The sequence below is a fragment of the Phaethon aethereus genome (assembly GCF_964289735.1).
Source record: "Phaethon aethereus genome assembly, chromosome: Z".
Lineage (NCBI taxonomy): Eukaryota > Metazoa > Chordata > Aves > Phaethontiformes > Phaethontidae > Phaethon > Phaethon aethereus.
The window spans coordinates 61491080-61513980 of NC_138577.1; positions in this window are offsets into that span (position 1 = coordinate 61491080).

Sequence of the window (22901 nt, forward strand, 5' to 3'; positions counted from 1 at the left end):
ACCTCCCATATGCAGACCAATGCCCAGCCAGTGTCTCAGCAACAGCCACCTTGGAAGCCAAAAACTACCCTTCTTCCTTTGTCCAAGGTTTTAATGGTGAGCATGACATTATGTGGCACAGAATATCTCTTTGGGTCAGCTGTCCCATTTATGTCCCTTTGCAGCTCCTTGACCAGTCCCAGCCTACTCGCTCAGGCAGGAGAGGGCATGAGAGCAGTGTAGAAAAAAAAGAAACACTTGATAATGTTCAAGCACTGCTCAGCAATAGCCAAAATATCAGTGTTAATGACAGTGTTTTAGTCACAAATCCAAAGCCCAGCACCATATGGGCTGCAATGAAGAAAGTTAACTCCATCCCAGCCAGACTGAGTACCCAGTTACATTAGTAGTCTCTTCTGGACTACTAGTCCTAAAGCATAGTACCAAGAGAAGAGTCCACACTGTGCAGATAACATTTAGAAAACAGACTAACTAGAAACAAAGAGAAAATTGCCTGTTAAGTACCCAGGCAGTCTGGAGTCTTGGTAAAGCCCTAGCAGAATATAACATCCTTATTGACTGGTGTGAATGGATCAAAAATCAAGAGTAAATACAGCCCACAAACCTACATTCCTGTAGCCAGAGGCATTTAAATTTGTATCCAACCCCAAATGCTAAAGGTATACTGAAGCTAAGTTTTACAAAGTCTTCCTAATGGAATAAAGCCTCTTCTCTTCATGATTTTTTTTTTGCCACAGAGAAATAGGAACCCTGCAGCATTAAACCTGTCACTCTGCTCAATCTGTAGGGTGTGTCACAAAACTGGAAGCATTCTCCTGGAGTAGCTCCAGCAATAATTAAGGAACCTCACAAAACTCAGTCAGGTCTGAAATGTCTGAATAAATGGTTCTGGGATCAAGATTCTGTATAGCAGAGGGCCCACACCTTCCTGAATATTCACATGTTTTATAAAAACGCACCAAAAAATGAAAAAGATTACAGGGGCAGCACTCATTATTTATCATAATGAGCACAGCCCTGGGAAATCTAGATTTCCAGCTGCTACCCACTAATTCAGATGTCCTATTGCACTACTGATTAGAGCCAGACTGTCCTTCTATCACTAGGTTAATTGAGAGACACAGCACATAATGTGAATAATAATCATCTAGCAATTATGAACAGTCAGTTAGCTAGGTAAGAAGGTTTTAATTGCAGTTTAGAGCTAAGAAATGCGTGATCATTAGAGAAAAATTCAAAATATAAAGAAGTGTGTGTCTCTCTCCTTCTTTAACAGAAACTTATGAAAATACACCTGCTTCCAGAACATACAAATTCATGTTCTGAGCGGTACCTAGAGAAAATATAATTTGGCTTTTCGCATAGGCTTGTCGAGCTTTCACAGAGACAATACATGTGATCCGAACATTGACAACAACAACAAAGGACTGCTATAAAAAACCTGCTTTGATACAGTAAAATATCAAGTATTATCAACAGCAAAACAAGATCAGACAGTGTAATGAATAAATGTATTTATATTTAAAATATAATTACTGTGATGTCATTATAAATAACTAACTACGTAACTAATTAGGCTCTGATCACAAAAGAAGAGCTCTTCAGTGAGACTACTTTGCCTTTTCACAGGCTTCTCTGAAGCTGCAGCATAAAGTAAGTGTTGGTATTAATCCACATAATGCTCCTAAAAATATTAACAATTCACCTAGTTATGCAAGAACTTTGGGATGTTCAGCCAAACTTGTCCCCGACTGTATTTGTTCTATGCTTGAAAATGTAGGTCTGACGTCTGAAATTTCTGTGTTTCAGTTCACCCACAATAACAAGCAGAAAATTGTTCAGCTGTAGGAGTATTGTGAGGATGACTTCACCCTGGTCCTGCAACACTGCTAAGATGACTTCATAAGTATGGTAAATGTGTTGATAAAACCTTATGTGGGTCTACAATTAAAAAAAATACATAACATATACATAGCGTATATATAGATACTACTGCAATAATCTAAAAAATTCTTTTCCATTTGAGGGTTCCATTTTTAAAAACAACAGAATCCTACATAATTCTAAAAATACATAAATTGCAATACTCTAAAGTTACTATGAAATAGTTAAAAATTAATATCCAGTGGAAACAGAAACATAAAAAAAAAAAAGCACTAGAACCAGAATCAACATATGGACAGATTCATCATTCCAATTCTACTACAAAAATTATTCTCATAGTTTATCTAAAAATGTGCTATAATTTCAGATATCTCAAATTTTTTCATGATATTTACCATGCATTTAACATACAAGGTGTAATGCCATTCAGTAGAATGTGCAGCCTTTATGTTTTGTGATTTTAAAGATGTAATGTGGTATCTTCTCCTGTGATTTTATCCACAAATTTATTTTTTAGGTAAAGATTTATTTTTCTTGGTGCTGGAAAAAATTGGTAGGGAAGAAGCTCATATTAATAAGCAGATAAGATTATGTTTACCTGACCGTATTTACGGTGGGTTTTTTTAATCCTCATACATTTAAATTTTGAGAATACATGTCAGAGCACAGGGAACAAAATTTATGATTTCTGCTCTTCTCAATAACAGAAATAAAATCAAATATGAAAATGTAATACATTCAAAGTAATACACTTCCTAGCACTTCCTTCCTACTGCAACGTAGTACATTTCCTTCCAAATATGAATGCAGACCTACTGAAGCTGAAGATATAAAACCCTCCTGACAGTGGGTAGAAGTGAGGTCATACAGTATGCAGCAATATTTTAGAAACACAAACCCCAAATCTTTTCTAGGCAATAGCTCTAGCATAGCAGATTTAGGTTGACCAAAAATCGCCAGTGTCCAGTTGCTTAGGAAGACTACAGTTCTGTTTGCTGAATATCTCTCTCAAAGTGAAGGGAGCTTTTTTGAGATTTTATGCAAAACATTTTGGAAAATCCAAGAATAAGATATGAGAACAAACAACTTTCATCCACGTTAAAAACCACTATCTTATCAGCTGATAGGAAATTATGTTTTGTTTTTGAAGAACACAGTTGAACTTCAGCAAGGAATGGCAGCTGCTTCAGAAGTGTGTATTCTAGTGCCAAGAACTTGTCTCAAATCTCAGTGAAGAAGCTTAGTGTATGCATATGCTGATTACAGAACTGCTAGACTCCTGTAACTAATTTTCTGGGAGACTAAAATCATACTGGACATGATACTGGACAGCCAGAAACTAAGCAGTTCTGTTGTCACTATTACAATGACCTGCAATTCCAGAACATGAGAAACACCAATGATGAAACTTAGAGCAAGGTGTCTGAGACTCCCCTTATCCTACCATTCCATCTGTTGATGAAAATTATATATTTAGAGCAACTATCAAGACCACATCAGAAATACTATCCTTTTTTCTATTAAAGCATGTCAGGTATTCCTGCAGGGGGCTTTAACTATAACTAGCAGTAGAACATAATGTATGGGGAATAGACTACTGTTGTAGGTTATGAACAAAGAAATAACATATAAATGTATAAAGAGAGGTTGTATATTTTAACATACATATAAAATTAAGTAGGAAATTGAGACTTCCTGTATTCCAGACAAACTGTTGAAAAACATTTTTGCCAGAGGTCTTGCTTTTCTTGTCTCAGGGCAAAAAGTAACTGCCCTTTTAGAAACCTATTTTACCAAGGAAAAGTGTTGTATATCTAGTAGTTTTGTTTCAGATGAATTTCACATTTTTGAGCATTTTGTCCAGCGAGGCAGGAATGGTACTATACATTAGATGAACTATTAAACCATTACAACACTGTAGTTTACATGTTCCTGACTATTGTGCATGATCTTGTCAAAATACAAGAATTTATTCAGCCATGGCTTTTGTGATTAACCTTTGACCAATAAAAGGCATATCTGAAATGCTATTCAGACCTGAAAAATCTGCCAGATAGTTCTGGTACCTCATTTGTATTTAAAAAACAGAAAGTATTTCTGCTGCTCAGAGAGTTTTGAAAAATGGAAACCTTTTTAATGCACTCATTCTTAACTAACTTCTTTCTTCACAGTGATTAGCACTCAGATTCATATTGGACAGAAGCTTAATAAGAAGATGGGTGTGTATCTATTAAAGAAAAATTTCAAAAGTCGTTACAACAATGAAATGAACTTTCCTTCATTTGCAACATACTCAAGATTTCATGGTACTGCAGCTGTTCTATAAATCTTTGAAGAGTTCCCATAAGCAACATCTACTTTTACTCAATTCAAGTCCCCACTAGACAGTTCAGGAAATCAGAACTGACTGTAATAAACTTCAGCAAGGGCTGTTGGGCTAATGTAATTTTATAAAGCTTCTGTAATATAAGGCATAACCATGTCTTTCAGCTAGATTTATCTCTACTCCCCCCACCAATAAAACCTCCCTTAAATGCATGAAAATGAGTGAGGTGCCCATGTTTCCATCAGTAAACTTTCTCAGATGATGATATAGCACAAGCACTGCTGTATGAATCCATATGAAAGCAGGTAACTTGGCACTTAAGCCCTGGCGAGGTTCACAGTTCTTGCTGCTTTGGGGCTCCGGCTGCTGGTTGTATTCTGAAAACACTTCCTAAACTAAGCCTTGTGCAGATTCAGGCAGGACAACATGTCATCATCAATCTGTTTTCTGCACAGTAGTTGCATCCTTTTTTTCTAGAAGCATGTTGAAATCTGTCTTCCATCTGCTCACTGTTGGCAGGAGGTGATTCTGTGCTTCAGTCAAATCTAAGAAAACTACAGTTGTGTCTTCTGCAGCTACTTTATTTCATATAAATGTTTAAATATTTTAGTGGCAAGAGACAAAAAGAGAGAGCTTAATACAGAGCTTCTCTCTGCATGGAGTGTAGAATTCATACTAAAATTCCCCTTCTGCTTGTTGTCAATTTTTAAAGACAATGTTAATTTGATTATGGCTTTAAAAAAAATATTGCTGTTCATGAGTGGGACTTACAGACATGCCTGAGGTGGTATATAAATTCTTCTTCAAAGAGAGGTTGATTTAAGAAAATCTTCACAAAGTTAGTCTTATAGCTTACTTTTTTATTTTCTAGTAACTTTGTTACAAAATGCAGCAAAATTAAGTAGTGGCTGAAGTTCTTCTGGTTGTGATCACATAGCTTGCAGCTTTTAGTTACCTGAACCTGTGACTAAAACAGCCACATCATTATAGAAATATACATACCAGAAGAATGGTGTGTACCATACCATTAACCTAGCCTGAAAACCCTAACTGAGATCTAGCCTGCAAAATTTTGCATATATCATCTGTGACTTAATCCCAGATACTGAACACTTCTGTTTAAATGGAAGGCATAAAAAAAAAACAACTTTAGAAAAAAATGGTCTACATTTCTTGAATATATTGCTAGCTTAAAATAGTTGCTGCAGTTGTATTATTGATGATACTGCGGATAAAGAACAGTGTTGTGAGTCAGGATATATGGACTTTCACTCAAGATTCTGCCAAAAACATTTTCTGTAACCTTATCCTCTCAGTATTCTCAACTTGTGAAATGGGATAATAAGGCTAGGATTACTGCAATGTTACAAGACTCATTGTATTAATGTTTTTAAGGAACTTTTAAGGTTCTCGGATGAAAAACTGACTTTTTATTGCTTTAGCTGAACTGTAGCCTCTATTATACCACCTAGTAATTCTCAAAGTCACTTGAGAGAAGAAAGTGAAAATAACAGTCCCCTTCCCTAAGTATTACCTCTGCTCCAAACGTAGTATTATCAAAACAGGATTTCTCCATTTGAGAAACACTAGAGAAAAAAGGCCAGTTATATGTCATTCATACTACTATTTCAGGCCACATCTTCTATGTTCAGGAATACGTATATGTATGGAATCACAGAGCCATCCAGGTGTCCTGGTTTTGTCCTATATAGCCAGTGTGGAAATCTAATGGAGAGTGGAGATTAACCATAGACTCTCATGGCCTGAATGAAGTTATGCTGCTGCCAAGTGCTGCAATGCTGGACATGCTAGAACTTCAATACGTGCTGGAGTCAAAAGCAGCCAAACGGTACGAAGTCAAGTCAATGATTTGAACTGTGTGATGTTAATTACTAACCAATACTGTATGTCATCATTACTATGGTTGCTATATGCCATATCAATGGTATTACAGTAAGAATCACACAACAAATAATGAGGAATAAACTTTAATGAAACTGAGCAAAATGCAGATGGAAGCAGAACTGGCTTCAGCAATTTAAACACAGCAACTTTACTGAGAACATCTTCAACCCCCAGATGTAGCATGCAAGAATCCAACACCACACACCATGTCCTCTGCCTTGAGACACTGTTATGACAGGTGAAACCCAAAGTCACGGATCAGATGAACTCAACAGACATTTTAGAGGGATGGCCCATACAATAAGGAAATCAAAAGACAGGAAAAGTATTAATGATTATCGGAATATAGTGGCAAATGTAGATGGTATAGAATAGATACTGTCCTGGTTTCAGCTGGGATTACTTCCTAGTAACTGGTATAGTTCTTTGGATTTAATATGAGAATAATGTTGATACACTGAAGTTTATAGTTGTTGTTAAGTAGTTGTACTGCTTATACTAAGTCAAGGACTTTCCAGCTTCCCATGCTCTGCCTGTGAGGAGGTGCACAAGAAGGTGGGACAGAGCATAGCCAGGACAGCTGACCCAGACTGGCCAAAAGGATATCACCTGCCATATAACATCATGCTCAATATATAAAACTGGACTTGGCTGGGGGGCAGGAATCGCTGTTTGGGGACGAGCTATAGATCACCAAGTGGTGATCAAATGTTGCATGATAATAACAACAATAACAATGACAATAATAACAATAATAGTGTAATTAAGTTATATTATTATAGTTTTATATTATGTTATGTTATATTACTATATTGTTATACTAGTATTAGTATTAGTATTTACTCCTTCTTTGCTGTCCTATTAAACTGTTTTTATCTCAATCTGTGAGTTTGTTTTTTTTTTTTTATTGTCTCCCCCATCCCACCAGGCAGGTGGTGGCGGGGGGCTAGTGAGCATCTGCCCAGTGCTTTGTTGCCAGCTGGGGCTAAACCACGACACCAGGCTTTCAGGTCAGAGTAACAAATCTCTCCAGAACATGAAGTCTAAATCAGTAGAACTAATTTGTAAATTAAGGATGATAAGGTAGTATGGTCAACTTCTATGTTTCTGCAATGAAGAACTCTGTACTGAAAACTGAAGACAAAATCTAGTCTACACTAAAGACAGTACATGTTACATTATTATTTTCAATAAAAGAGAGTATCAGCCAAAATCTTGATGTCTCAATGCATAGCTAATAAAAAGATGCATGCCAAGTATCATATACATTCAGCAATTACAGGTTTGAGCATATTATTTGCTTTGGCTTTGGTTTTGTTTACAACATTCCCTTCAAATAATTGGTGAAACAAACTCCAGCAATCAGGTTTTAAAGCTGCAGGTACAAATATTTTGGTTTCATATTTGCAGTAATATTATATTAGGAATACCAGTTTGCTCAACTGTCACATTGGTTGAGGTCAGGAAACAAAAGTAAAAAGAAATATAATGAAAAAGAATTGTGCACATTTCTATTAGTTGCAATCAGACATTAACAGAGAAAATGAATGTGCAATCTGATTAACTTTAAAAGAATTTAAGCAGTTAATACAGTTTAAGCCATCACTGTTTTAGCTTGTTCAAATGTGAATTTTAAAGTACTGACATATAATGTACACCCACTTGTTCATTAATACTTATTAGTTTTGTGTTGTAATCATATGTGGAGGTCTATGACATTCTGATTTATGTGTCTCAGAGAAAAAAAATACTTTTTTTCTGTTTCTGTGAAGCTGAATATCCTTAAGACCAACTATCAATTTAAAAAAATATATATATATTTAGGGTTATAGCTAGCAGCTGCCTAAAATGTGAAACAGATTGTTTATTCCTGAATGTCTTATGTTGTCACATTTTGTAAGTGAAGCATACTATAATTCCAGAGAAGAGCTGTAATTCTGTGTCACTGTGAAGAATTCAACTTACAGGGTACATTTTTGTCTGCACTTTGAGGAAGTTGGATAGAATATGTCATGTTTCTGAAATTCATTTCAGCAGGTGGTAAGGCATTAACAAATAGATAAAGAACTGAACTCTTTTTATGGAGACTGAAGTGCTGTGTAAATGGTGCTGTGAATAACACCACCACCCATTAAGAATCCCTTGTCATAATCTGTATTATATGAACTAAGCAAAGGAAAGGTTTAACCAGAAGGATGAGTTGAATACCTCACTTTAAATAAGAGATCAGACAAAGGATCCATGTTTTTGAATCCTTGCTTTCTTGTGAATTATCCTATGTTTCGGCATAATTTAATTTTAACACTTTGTTATCATCCTAATAACATGTATGTGATTTTGTATCACAGTTTGATGAATGCAATTATTCACATCATGTGACTGTTCACCTTTAGAAGAGAACTAGCATGGTAGTGTTGTTCCCTACGTAAATTATTTGACATAAAATATTCTGCTTTTTAAAATTTTTGGTACTTTCTTCCTTATCATGTCCAAATGAAAATACGAGCTTCATAAAAGGGCTGTAAGAAACTCACTCCTGTGAAAATTGATGACAATTATCTGCAATGCTCTGTCTCACAATTATTTTCTTATCCAAATGTTTATGAATAAATATTATGAATATTTTTGTATTTGCATATTATTACTTGTCTAATATAACTCTCCTTGAGTGCTGAGAGTTAAATCAAAAAATGTAATGGAGATATCACCATGGGACAACCAGTGGGTCATAGATAATTGTGCTCTGGAGTTCCTCATGGTGGAAGTTACTACTTGGTAGAAAAAGGAGAAGCACTTCTTGCTTTACTTCAGTTAGTTTAACAAGATGCCTTCTCACCAAATCCAAAACATAAGATTAAAGAGAATACTGAAGCCTTAAAATACTGATCCAAATACAAAATTAGCTAAATCTGTGGTCAGCATACAGGGGTGGAGGGAGGAACCTGCAAATGTTTGCAGTTGGAGGTTAAGATATAAACAAGAACACTGCCTGTAAATGTGTAGCAATCCTTCCTCTATATTCAGTGGCAGTATGGTCTCCGTTGCAGTATAATTTCCAGTTTGGGGTGCAACAATTCATGAACATTAAGACACTAATGAAGAAGGCCCAGAAAATATCAAAGACAGAGGATGTATAGAGGTTTAAGAAACATGACATGGGAGAAAAGCTGGGAGTTGTTTAACATGAAAAATGAAGATTGAGGAACATACAATTGTGGTCTTAAAACACTAAGAAGCTGTAGCAAAGAAGTGCAATATATTCTCCATGTCCAGAGCAGATAAAGTGAGAAGTAATGATCTTCAGTTGGAGTAAGGAGGATTTCGTTTCAGTATTGGGGAACACCTTCTAATGGTGCAGGTAGAGAGCAATGGAACAGGATGTGTAGGGAAAGAAACTAGGTTACTAAGAATAGACTGGGTAAGCCTCTATCAACGTTGGCATAAATGCAATTGATTCTAATTTTAGGTAGGGCCATGGATTAGATGATTGATTTCTTGAACACCCTTCAGCCATATGTTTCTGTGATGCAGAACCAGATGAGGGGAAGTGTGTGTCCACAGTCTTTCATTATTGTAACTCCTTGCTCTACAATCTGGCAGGAAGGAAAAAAAAAAATGTAACTTTCTTATTAAAATGCTGGCTTTGAGTTATCTCAATCCTCTGTCATGAAAAGTTATTAGGTGAAGCTTACAGATGCTAAAATTACATGGGTCTGTTAAATAATTGTGAGTAACAGACGTAGAATTACCACACATAGATCTAGTCTAAGGGCTTCTGATCTTGACATTCCCTCCAGAGTTTGATACAAGAACACATTTGTACCACAGAATAGGAATTATGTAGAGTTGAAAGTAAATATTACGAGGGAAAAAAACCCAAAAAATTAATTGTCTCTAGTAGTAATCTAAGTCTATGGGTTTGACCAGAAAAAAAATTTCACACTTGTGTTTTCCTGTATGAGATCTAGGTAAAACTAATGAAACATATTCAAAGGTTTATCAGGATACTGTCTTAAAAGAAGTGTGGGAAGCTTACTAAAAAAAAAAAAAAAAAAAAAGAAAAACAAAACAGCATACAGAAAATTGGAAAATATAGAGTCACAAAATAAATTTCTGGAAGCAACTTAGCTGGGTGGTAGACTGCATGAACTGCTATGATTCATGTACTTCCCTATTGTTATTTTCTTCTTTTCAATAACCTAGTCTATCATAGGAAATGAGATTATCGACAGGAGAATATTTTGAAAAAAAATTCTTTATAATGCAAGGTGATTGATTTTGCGACAGTGGCTCATTTATTCAGAAAGGTGTGACATAGACATTACAGAAGTCTTTAGCAACTAGAAGCAGTGGAGATTTATGAGAAATAAAATAAAGCTTGGTGAACATATAAAAAGCATAAAATTCTACTTTCCTTTTTTTGAACAAGGATAATGAATACAGGAAGAGTTGAAAACTAAATCATGTCATGGATACAACTGCAACTGGATGAAATCTATGGTTTTAAAAATCTGTTGTTTTGTGAAAAGTGACATTAACAAAGAGGAATGCAACTCATGTCACCCTTGTTAACTGTAATCAAGAATTTCAGAACAGTTTAATTAAACAATTATTCCAGTCTCCAGTGTACCTTAGAGATATAGGAGGTTTTCTGCTGTATGACAGTGAGGAACCAATTCCAAAGGACAAAAAAAGAAAAAAAATAATTTCATGTTTGGCAAGACTCAAAATGTAATAGAAAATAAATAGCATTATTGCAAATCATTTATGAGTTTTGCAGCATAAGTCCCATTACAAAAATGTTAAGTGTGAGAATAAATACAAAAATTCAAAACTGTTGCTTATAAAACAAAGCCACAAGCCAATGCTTCCAAATAGGAATGTTATTTCTGCATTAGACATAACATTTGCATTTAAATACAGATTTCTGGCATGTGATCTTTATTTAACATTTACATCTCCTTATCTGAAGCTTTGCTAAATGACTCACCAGGAAAGGACTCACCAGAAAAGCTGCAAGCATTCTCATTTAAAGGTAGCAAATCTGTTGTAGTAGCTAATGCTGCATTACATGTCTTCAGCTTAGCTCTTAAATACAGGAAATTAAAAGGTAGATGCCTCACACACAGTAGTATTCACCTGATGTGTATTACAATGATAACATTTTCAAGGATTGCTGGTGCTTATGCACAAAAGAAATAGTAATTATTATTCATATAGATTATACAATTTTTTAATTTTAAAATACTTATTTTTAAATATCTGGTAGTCAGCAGGTAAGGGCTGAGAAGGAACAGGAATTGCCACAGCTAAAATTAACCAACTTTCAAAAATTTAGTACTGGTAGCTACCTGGAGAAATCAGATAGCCAAGTGTTGCATAGGCCAAGTGATTTAACCTCTCATGCAGCAATATTTCAGGTGAAAGATTTATTATTTAGATGTACTTATTAATTTAGAGATATTGAAAATTAAAAATAATTTGGAATTTTGAATGTTTTTTGAAATTTGATCAAACTGTTGCTGAACTTGGTAGCAGAGGTGCAAAGAATAGCTCATGTTGCTGATATGTGAATTCACCCAACCAATGTCTTGGGATTTTTGTACAGAAACACACAGACTTAATTGCAACTACCAAATGTCACATAAGTCCACATTTTAAACTTTAAGAGAGAACAAGTTATATGGAATACAATAAGCAAAATATTATGATGGCCAGAAAGATAACCCCTTCTTGGAACACAGGTGGGTGGGTCTATCTTAATTCTAACAAAAGTGCCTAGCTGCACAGCAACAGTTATCCACAGTTTTCAACACAGCAGGATTTTGTAGCAGGGCAGCCCAAGACACGCTCATTTGCAGCAACGTACTGTTTTATAGTTCTGTGCTATACACTATGAAGAACAAATTGGATCTTTTCTTTCATTCACAACATGCTTGTGAATCTGCATCAGCAGAAGAAGTGGGCCGTTTTGTAAAGGCTGACAAACTTGACATGGGACTGTGTCATGCTAGATTCCTCTACTCTAAGAGTTATTTTCTCCTTCAGTTAGTAATGAGTCAAATATGTATTCAAAACACAATTATTTATTCTGTCTCTGAGCTAAGAGACCTCGAAATAATGCATGCTCACCAATGAAATCATTGAAAGACATAGATGAAGGTTGCCTCTGTCAGTGCCAGCTGTTTCTGAGTTTCTGTGATTCACCATATTTATATGTGCAGTCTGTAAACGCAGACTAGCAAATACAAATTTTTAAAACATTATATCATCAACTCCAGTTTCGGAAGAAGTAAGAGTTGGAGGTGCATGGGGTACCAAAAGTGATCAAAAGTCATGGTTTAAGGGCATAATAACCAGTTCCTAATAAGTATAATGAAAGACACCAATGTGTCCTCCAAGACATATCTGACTGTCAATAAGCTGAAAAGGACTCAGACCGTATTTATATAATCCAACCTGTATATAGACAATAACACACTTCCAATCAGCAGTCCCCATTGGAAATACAGTTCAGAGTCATCTGTGCTGGCTTTGCACGGAGCCTGTTAGGCCTACCAGCATGGATTAGTGCCAGTGACTCCCAGTAAAAAAACAGATGGGCCACTGGAGTCATGCTGTCTTGGAGGTAGCAAGCATAAAATTGTTTAGAAGGTGCGGCTCTTTGGACAGGGAACTGCCTCTGCACCCACAACATTTTCCATAACTTAGATAAGTTGACTATGGTAGCTTAAATTTGACTGTACTCACTCTGAACTGTAATAGTTGACCCTGCTTACTGCGAGTGACAGTAAACATGGATACTTTCTACCATAAAAAGCTTTAGAGTTTGAAGAAGATTTTCACTTCCCTATCTGCTTGGGAAGGTTCTATAAATGTTATAGTTCTGGTGAAAGGTATTGAATTATAAAGGAAATAGGAAAACTGTCAGTAGGATTAGACTTCCTTTTTCTCCAGTCTATACCAAGGTTATTTATTCCTGCTCAATTCAATTACCATTACATGCAACAAGCTACCTACCAGTGGCAAGGTAGCTAGTGATGTATTTTACATTTCTGTCTTTGAACTTTTAAATCCTGGAGGCTTTGCTCAAATCTTTTTACTGTGTAGCTGAAAGTTCTCATGTACTCTTATGTCTCCACATGGCATCCCTGAAAGATGTTTAAAAGATGCATAATTTTTTACAGGTCTCTTAAATTTTTTCCAGTATAGAACAGACAGTTTTTGTACTCCCCAAAAGACTGGCTAGTAAAAGAAGTTATTAATCTGTAAATATGGATGATATGGAAGAAAAAGAGCCATGGAATGATGTGCTTCATAAAGCATAGTCACCTATAAACATTCACTAAATTTCTTTCTGGACAGTTATTTTCCAAAATATATAGCAAGGGGACACAGGTTTTGGTTATCACTGAAGTTTTAAAGCAACTTCATAAAAGGAATGAATTTTTAAAATATGGTGTGTAGATTCACCTAATAGGCTGTCTTCAATTTAGTACAGCATATGCATGTGCTTTTATGTTGTGGTTACTGGTATGGCAATGGACAAGCAGTTATACAGTTTGGGAAATACCTGTATTTTCTTCACAACTTAGATACACTTTAAGTTTTGAACAGATGGTTATTGTATTTTGTGACTCACTGTACTGTGTCCTCACACACCAGAAGCCACTGGAGTATGTTATTAAACTGCAAAATACATTTAGGATGTTCAATAATATAGCAATTTTCTAGTGGAAAAAGAATGAGATTGCTCACAGTGCAACATTCTGCTCTCCAAGAAGTTTCCATTTGGGATGAATTTACCTACCTAGCAGTAGGTATCTGCTATCAATTTTGCAAAGTGGTTTAACAACTTAAAAATAAAAGCCAATAAGGGCTAGGCCCTTGGATTCTTTGTCTGGTCTAACACAGTCTCCCTAAAATTCTGTTTTCTCTCCTGGGTAGTACTTGTAGCACAAGCTCCTTCCACTTTTTCAAGGAATAGGAAAAGAATAATTTTCTGGTTGCTTTGACCAGACTTCCCAGCTTGTTCCACCTAATTATCTTCTTGCAGGTGAGCAAAATTCTCCTGTCACCAGTAAATGCATCTAGATTTTGCAAAAGTCTACACTACCATGAGGACCATTTAGATTCCAGACTATTGCATGCAGGAAGGGAGAAAAACTGTATCATCACAAAAATCACCTCAACACTGTATGCAACAAATACTCTTTTTTTTACATTAGAAAACATCACACATGAAAAACACTAGCTGCAGCAGCATCTTCTCAAAAGTCAAAATGAACTTTGAATTACTTGTTTATGATAATACAGCCCTTACCACAAGAGAGATTTCAGGAGGGTAAAAACTGAAATATCCAGGCAACTGATATTTCCAAGCTTTTGGGTGTACTACTTTGCAAATGAAGCTCCTCCCCTGCCCCTTCCCCTCACAGAAGGGAAAAGAAACTTAATGGAGCTCCTATTCTCATGAAAAAGACACCAATAAATAAACAAATACTAACTAATACTTATCAAGCCATCACAGTTGGATAGAAAGTAATTTAATTCTTTTGTTTTAGTATAAATGAAATCAGTTTTCATTTTCTTAAGGAGCACAGAAAAATATATTCATAGACTGTAAATCCCACTTGGGGAAGAAGCCATCACAATACTAAAGTTCTCTTTAGTTCTTCTGTAAGATTTAATTCCTGCATGGACAATGGGTCACCCCTCTTCCTCAAAGGATTTAAACAACATTTTCTATTATGGTTCTCAAGGAAAAATAGGATCTTTGTAACCGAATTAATGTAGCAATGATTAACAGCTTGTCTGATCAAAACAAAAAAAAACTTTTCTTGTTCCTGGGAAAAAGGTTATGTGGAGGACAGAAAAAGACCTTTTTGAGGAGTTCTATTAGGCTTACAAAATAATAAGATTTGTGTCACACTAAGCGACTGCAGATTCTTGTATGGAAGCAGCATGTTATTAAACATACCCATCAGAGGATTTTTTTCTATTATATTTGTCTCCAAATTTGCTGTTCCGCCTTTCTCTACAGAGATCAGATATTTCCAATATTTCATTTCTTCAGCGATTAGTGACATAAAAAGCTTTGCAAAGTGAAAAACAAAGATACAATGTATATAGGGAAGTTTCTCTTACCCCTCACACCCTGCTATGTCCTGTTTTGAGATCTATCCTAATCACTGTTACCTAAGTCCTCAAAAGGAAAGGATAAGGATAGAAGCACTTAGTATATATATTGAAACAATTAATAAAATTTAAAAGAAAAAATACAGTTGTGTAGACTTCAGCAAAATTTGGTACCTTTATGGCTGTAAGAAAAGGCTGTAATCTTCTATAAGTTAAAACTCTGCATATGTAGTGTTAAATAATAATTTCAAAAGAGCATGGATGACACTTCCTAGTACTCAAGAATCCTATTGAATTTCCAGTTATATGACTATATCAAGATATTTTACTGTGACTGATATTTTATTAACCACATGGACCAAGACAGTGAATGTTAACGATTGAAAAAAACTGAATCTAATACTGCTGTTGTCTTAAAAGTATTTAGATATTGTTTTATCTAGTTGTTGAGAACAGTTGAGAACAGTTGAAAACAGCTTCTGTGGAAGACAGAGCAGGGAAATTTATGATGTATTTTCCATATTCTCTATCAAGAATGTAATTTAGGCCTTAAAATATGCATTTATCATGTGCTAAAACATCCTAGGCTGATAATAATTTCCCTCACATTGAATGCATAATGATCCCTTTCGTAATCTGGAAAAAAAGCCCACAATCATTTCAACATTCATATGTTAAAGGTATATAAAATGTAAAATGTAAAAAGGAATATAGTGATCAGCAAAGACATGGCGGATGTGGTCAAGTATTTGAGTCTACTGTATATAACTGTTGAGCCTTAAAATGCAAACCCAAGCTCAGAGCCATGGCAAATACTTCAACCTTAGAGATCAGATAGCCTCTAATTGCCATGCATGTGCCTTGTAACCACTTAGAAATTGCCATAAGGCAGGATCAGTGATCAGGATTAACTCTACACTGCCTAAAACCGAATAAATGGTAAACCGTCATTAACCTATATTATTGATGGAGTGCCTGACCACAAAAACAGTAACTCTTAAAATACACATTTCAGAAAGAAATATTAAAAAAGGAACATGTTAAAGACAAATATAATTCAAAAGATTTCTAAGTGTAAGTTGCAATAAACTCTGAAAAACAAACAAGAACTACCCTTGCAAATCATCAGGCAATTAATATCATGATTAATTCAGCTTAATTTTCCAAGATTAGCTATGAAATAATAAATAAACCATTATAACTTCAAGAGTTAAATAATAATTTTATGTACTACCTATATTACTAACTGTATTTTAGTGCATTATTAAACCATACTTATGTTTTATTGTCCTTATTCTCAGAAACACTATGTCCATGGCTGAACAAATGAACAGGCAGAAATCACACATTTTTTATATGTTGCACCTTCATGTGTGTCATAGGGAGGCAGCTCTTCTCTCTACCGGGTAACCTGCATGGTTTTAAGCAGAACATTAGTTTAGACAGATCCAGCAAGGGAAATAACTGAAAGATCAACAGACTATGATTTAGTCATGGGCTGTAGATTATTAGATTAATAACTGACTGCAGCAAGAGAAATTTAATATTATTTGTCTCCTATAAGGGAGACAAAACAAGCTCCCTGACACATATGTCTAACTATTACAGACCAAGACAAATATAGTTGTTCAAGTTAATTAGTCCCCTTGTGTTTGATGCAAGTATAATATACTATCCCCACCCAAACTCATCAACAGGTTGCCTGCTTGCCTTCTCAATGCTAAACCTGCTGTTTCCTGCCTTAGAGAATTCTACTCCCCTGCCTTGGAGAACACTACTCAAAATTTGGGCAAGTTTTGAGAAGGAGTTTTCCAGCAAGCTTTCTGCTGCAACAACAGGTGTGAATACATAGGGGTATGTCTTTTATAGGAATGTGAATTTTTATTAAGGCTTTTTTAAGTGTCCACAAATAATATTAGTCAGTCCACAATGGGTTGGTCTATCTGAAAAATGCATTCATTTACTGCAAGGATGCAAAATTAGGACTCCAAATTGAAAAAAGATTCAGGTTTCTCAAGTTGTCTCCAGTCATCCTAGCAACAATTTTCTATCACTGGTATATATGAAATTTGTTTAATGCAATCCATACATTCTTGGAAACAATTCTTTCTCATTTTAATACCTTCTTTCATTCCCCAAGCAACTATTATCAACCATTCATTGAAAGTTGAGCCTATTAAGAATATTTTTTTCATGTTTGGGATGTGAGAGAAGCAGCTGCTGTGCACCACTTGAAGAAAAAGGGTCAAATTAGAAATACAGGCTGCGACATTATAGTCATGACTGTATTTTTTCAATGCATCTCTAATGCATTTAAAATGTCTATATATTGCAAGTGTGTTTTTACTTACCAACAAACCGCTTTCTTTAACCTTGCATTGTTGCTTCACTACTTTTACACTGTTACTATGAAAATATTTGTGAATACCTATTACCATTAATTTTTTCTTGAAGTCATTATGCCTTTCCAAAATGTTCACTAGCATCATTCTAACCGGATGACTGGTAGAATAGCCCTAGTCTATATACAAAGTAATGTTAGATTCTCAGTTTATAGGGATTCTTTGGTATTTGTTGAATATCTGACTCTAAGCTTACTGTAATACACTACTGCTCCCCTAACAAAGTCCACTGTACAATTCCTACAATTTTTTTATCTTCTTTTAGAGTGTTTGATGTTATTATGTTAATATTCTCCTATAAAGACCATTTTCTTTCAAATTTACTGATCTTATTTTTTGGACTTGCAGAATTTGTGTAGAAATAATCCAGGGCAAAGGAGAGAGAACGACAATACAATATAAACCATTAGGGTTGCCTTATATTCTGTTCAAGGAGATATGTGTGAATACAACACATGGAATATTTTGTCTTGCATGGATGCAATTCCCACTGGGAGAAATATAAGGTCTTGAACTTGAGATCTCAGTCACAACAACTAACTTCACCAAGAGTGCTTTTTCTGGCTTATGCATACAGCTTTTCTTACATATGCTGGCAGGGTACACATTTTTCAGCCTCCTAGGAAACTTGGCAGCAGGCTATGAAAACTGAAACACCTGAAAACCCAAACATGGCCTTAGGAGACATTCTGTGTTTTCATGAAAGTCCATATCAGTAGTTACCAAGATGAATGAATTCAAAGTATCAAGGAGTTTTAATTCAATGGGTGTTCCACACCTGAAAATTGCAAGGGATCATGTCCTACAAGACAAGGAGTTAGTCTCCCCCACTGCTCAAAACAGAATTTAGAGATACTAACTGACAAACACAAAACTCTCCTGCTGTGCTTCTCTAATGCACAAGACATTGCTCAGCAGCTCTGGCTGGGGTAGAAAGGAGACAGCTATGACACAAATAATGACTGTTGACTTTTAGTGATAGTACTTAAACCACACACAAAATTGCCAACATGCAAATTTAACACAATATAATATCAAATCAAAATTATGAAGGTTTGGAGGTTTTTTCTTTGCTTTTATGATCCTATATCCATGAAAACTGTAGCTAAATCGTTCCAATTACCAGAAGACTAAGTATTTCATGAAGGGAAAAATACTAAATAACCTTCTTTCCCAGTAATAGGAAAGAATTATCTACAGACAATGCTATTTCTTTTTGTTATTAACTCACATCATGGTTATGTACAGCAAGTAGTCACAGCAGGTATCACAGTAAAAAAACATTGGCAGGGATAGACTTGCCTTACTTCTATTTCTGAATGTCAAAGATAATGATCCTCCCTTGTCAGTGCTTACATGCCTCAAGTCACACGAATATACAGATTTTTTTATTACTTCCTCTTGATGCTGTGTATTGATTGCATGTGACATATTTGTTGCAGTAGATCCAAACCGCTTTTGAATCTATGATTTCAAAAAAAGAAAAAAGATTTGCTCTCCTCCCTTCTGACACACAATTAGCTATAAAATGCAGTAACAAAAGGTCAGTGCTTTTAATGAGGTGATTCCTCTCAGTAACCCTCTGTGAACACTCACCTTCATAAAATGTTACCATTAAGGTTGTCACAGAACCAGACTGAAGTAGCGGGAAAATGTAGACCTGGTACTACAGTGGTTAAGATGGGTTGCCAAATGATTTCATAAACTAACAAGAGAAGAGGAAAGAAATGTGTAAAAGAAAAAGCTGTTAGCTCCTGCCACCATATGCCTAAAACCATCTTTCAAAATATCTAGATTTTCTGTGTTAAGTATTCAATTTTCTGGCGCAAGTAGGGCTAAAGCAGTGTGGAATCAGAAATGTTTACTTCCTTTCTTTGCACAATCTTGTGTTTAATGATTTTGTACCCTCTCAAATTCAGAAATGCAACAAGGACCTTCAATATACAGGTTGTTTTATTTTAATGAGCTATTTAGTTACTACAAATATAGCTTTAAATGCAGCTTAAATGAAGAATAAAAGAGGAAAGCATTCAAAAATCATCTGAAATGGTCAGAAAATATTTTCAGAGAAAAAAATACGATCTTGAACCATATTCAAAATGTTGACAGGATCTTTATTTAGCATCTTATAAATAATTTGTGTGAGGCTTTGAGATATTTTTCTTTTTTTGGTTTGCTTTTCAAGTATCTTGTACAAAATTCTTGAATTCAAACATCGAAGAGGACTGTAATCCCTCTATAGTTCTACGTAGTGGTCCCACTGGGCCAGTTTTCAGTAGTTTTTGATATACTTTTGATAGTTTCATGAGAAAAGAACTGTGAAGTAAAATGCTCTTTTGATCTACTAATATACTATTACTGCCCACGACACATTTCCTGCTGCTTAACCACTGTTAGTTTTCAGTGTAGCTTGTAGACATGAACTTACTCCTTTAACTTTTCAGTATAGAAAACCCAGGAGCAGGGTGAAACTAATGTGCAAAAATAGACTTTTAATTATTTCTGTTAATTTTTTTAGTGGTTTCCATGCTGACTAGAGAAGATTAAGTTATTTTGCTTATAATTTTAAATACAATCTCTCTGTATCTTCCTCAGAGTGTTAGAAGAGTATACAGAGTTTGTATCAGGTAGTAGAGGAGCAAGAGCTCCATCTCAGTGTTTCAGGAAAGGGATGTGCTCAGGACATTTTAAAAGAAGTTGTTTATGGATATTCTCAGAGTCAGAGAGGAAAAGAAGAATGACCAGAACACAGCTGAGTATAGATACAGTGAAGAGCTTGTTATGGCAATAGGCTGACTTATTTTGTGGGAACTGTCATTGGTCCTCTTAAGATACAATGATTTTAAATAGTGGCAAATGAGTAATATAAACACTTATAAACTAATACCACATATTCAAAAGACAAATATATCTGATGTTTGCCATCATTGTCAGCTTAGATCAACAAACCCACACTCATTTCCAGCAGAAAACCCACAACTTTGTAAAACATCATTTGTTAATCTCAGAACATCTGGGCTATTGGAAGCCAGTCACATTTCACATTGTCTTTGAAATACACTGGAGGGGACTAAAGCAGAAAACAGATGTAGCTGGAAATATCTTGATTCAATGATGCTGTTTGGTGTCACCCTAGTACCAGTAGGATTCAGGAAGGATCTAGCCAATGGTATCTCAGCAATGCAGGTGTATCAGCTGCAACAGGACTACACATGCAGGCAGACTAGAGATGGCAACACTCAGGGGGCTAAAAAGCATGCTGTCATGCATATATGGTGATGTTTTATTTTTCTTGCTCTGACAAAAATTACAAATGATGAAATGCATCCATTTTGACTGCTGTTTCAAACGGGGCCAAGCAGACAATCCTTAGAATTAGTGTAACTTTTACAATTTAAGAGTTGTGAAACCTGCAAGCAGCACCATAATAGGCACAGTTCAGTATTACTAAAGGCTTGCTAAAGGTAGTATGTGTCAAGATTAATCACAGAATCATTAAAGTTCGAACGGACCTTCGAGATCACCAAGTCCAACTGTTAGCCCAACACCACCATGCCCCCTAAACCATGTCCCGAAGCGCCACATCCACACGTTTTTTGAACACTTCCAGAGATGGTGACTCCCTGGACAGCCTGTTCCAATACTTGACCACTCTCTCTGTAAAGAAATTTTTCCTAATATCCAATCTAAACCTCCCCTGGTACAACCTGAGGCCATTTCCTCTCATCCTATCACTAGTTACTTCGGAGAAGAGACTAACACCCATGTCACCACAACCCCCTTTCAGGTCGTTGTAGAGAGCGATAAGGTCTCCCCTCAGTCTCCTCTTCTCCAGACTAAACAACCCCAGTTCCCTCAGCCGCTCCTCATAAGGTTTGTGCTCCAGACCCCTCACCAGCTTCGTTGCCCTTCTTTGGACACATTCGAGTACCTCAGTGTCCCTCAGGGGCCCAAAACTGAACACAGTATTCAAGCTGTGGCCTCATCAGTGCCAAGTACAGGGGTACAATCACTTCCCTCCTCCTGCTGGCCACACTATTTCTGATACAGGCCAGGACACTGTTGGCTTTCTTGGCCACCTAGGCACACTGCTGGCTCATATTCATATGGCTGTCAACCAGCACTCCCAGCTCCTTTTCCACCAGGTAGCTCTCCAGCCACTCCTCCCCAAGCCTGTAGCATTGCATGGGGTTGTTGTGACCGAAGTGCAGGACCCAGCACTTGGCCTTATTCATCCTCATACAGTTGACCTCGGCCCATCGATCCAGCGTGTCCAGATCCCTCTGCAGAGCTCTCCTACTCTCCAGCAGATCAACACTCTCATCCAACTTGGTGCCATCTGCAAACTTACTGAGGGAGCACTCGATCCCCTCATCCAGATCGTCAATAAAGATATTGAACAAGACTGGACCCAAAGCTGAGCCCTGGGGAACACCACTTGTGACCAGCCACCAGCTGGATTTGATGCCATTCACCTCTATTCTCTGAGCTCGGCCATCGAGCCAGTTCTTTACCCAGTAAAGAATACACCTAAGCCATGAGCCACAAATTTCTCCAGGAGAATGTTGTGGGAGATGCTGTCAAAGGCTTTACTAAAGTCCAGGTAGACAACATCCACAGCCTTTCCCTCATCCACTAGGTGCATCGCCTGGTCATAGAAGGAGATCAGGTTGATCAAGCAGGACCTGCCTTTCATGAACCCATGCTGGCTGGGCCTGATCCCTTGGTTGTCCTGCAGGTGCCCTGTGAGCACCTCAACATGAACTGCTCCATGACCTTCCCTGGCATGGAGGTCAGGCTGACAGGCCTGTAGTTCCCAGGATCCTCCTTCCTGCCTTTCTTATAGATGGGCATCACATTGGCAAGCCTCCAGTCTTCTGGGACCTCCTGTGTTAAACAGGACTGCTGATAAATGATGGAGAGTGTCTTGGCAAGCCCCTCTGCCAGCTCTCTCAGTACTCTCGGGTGGATCCCATTAGGCCACATATACTTGCATGTATCCAGGTGGCTTAGCAGGTCCTTAACTGTTTCCTGCTGTTACATACATTATGTTACATACATTCTTCTGAAACATGGAATAGTTTGAGTTGGAAGGGACACTTAAGGCTCATCCAGTCCGCCCCCCCCCCAATGAGTAAGGACACCTTCAACTAGGTCAGGTTGCTCAGAGTCCCATCCAACCTGACCTTCAGTGTTTCCAGGGATGGGCCATCTACCACTTCTGTGGGCAACTTATACCAGTGTTT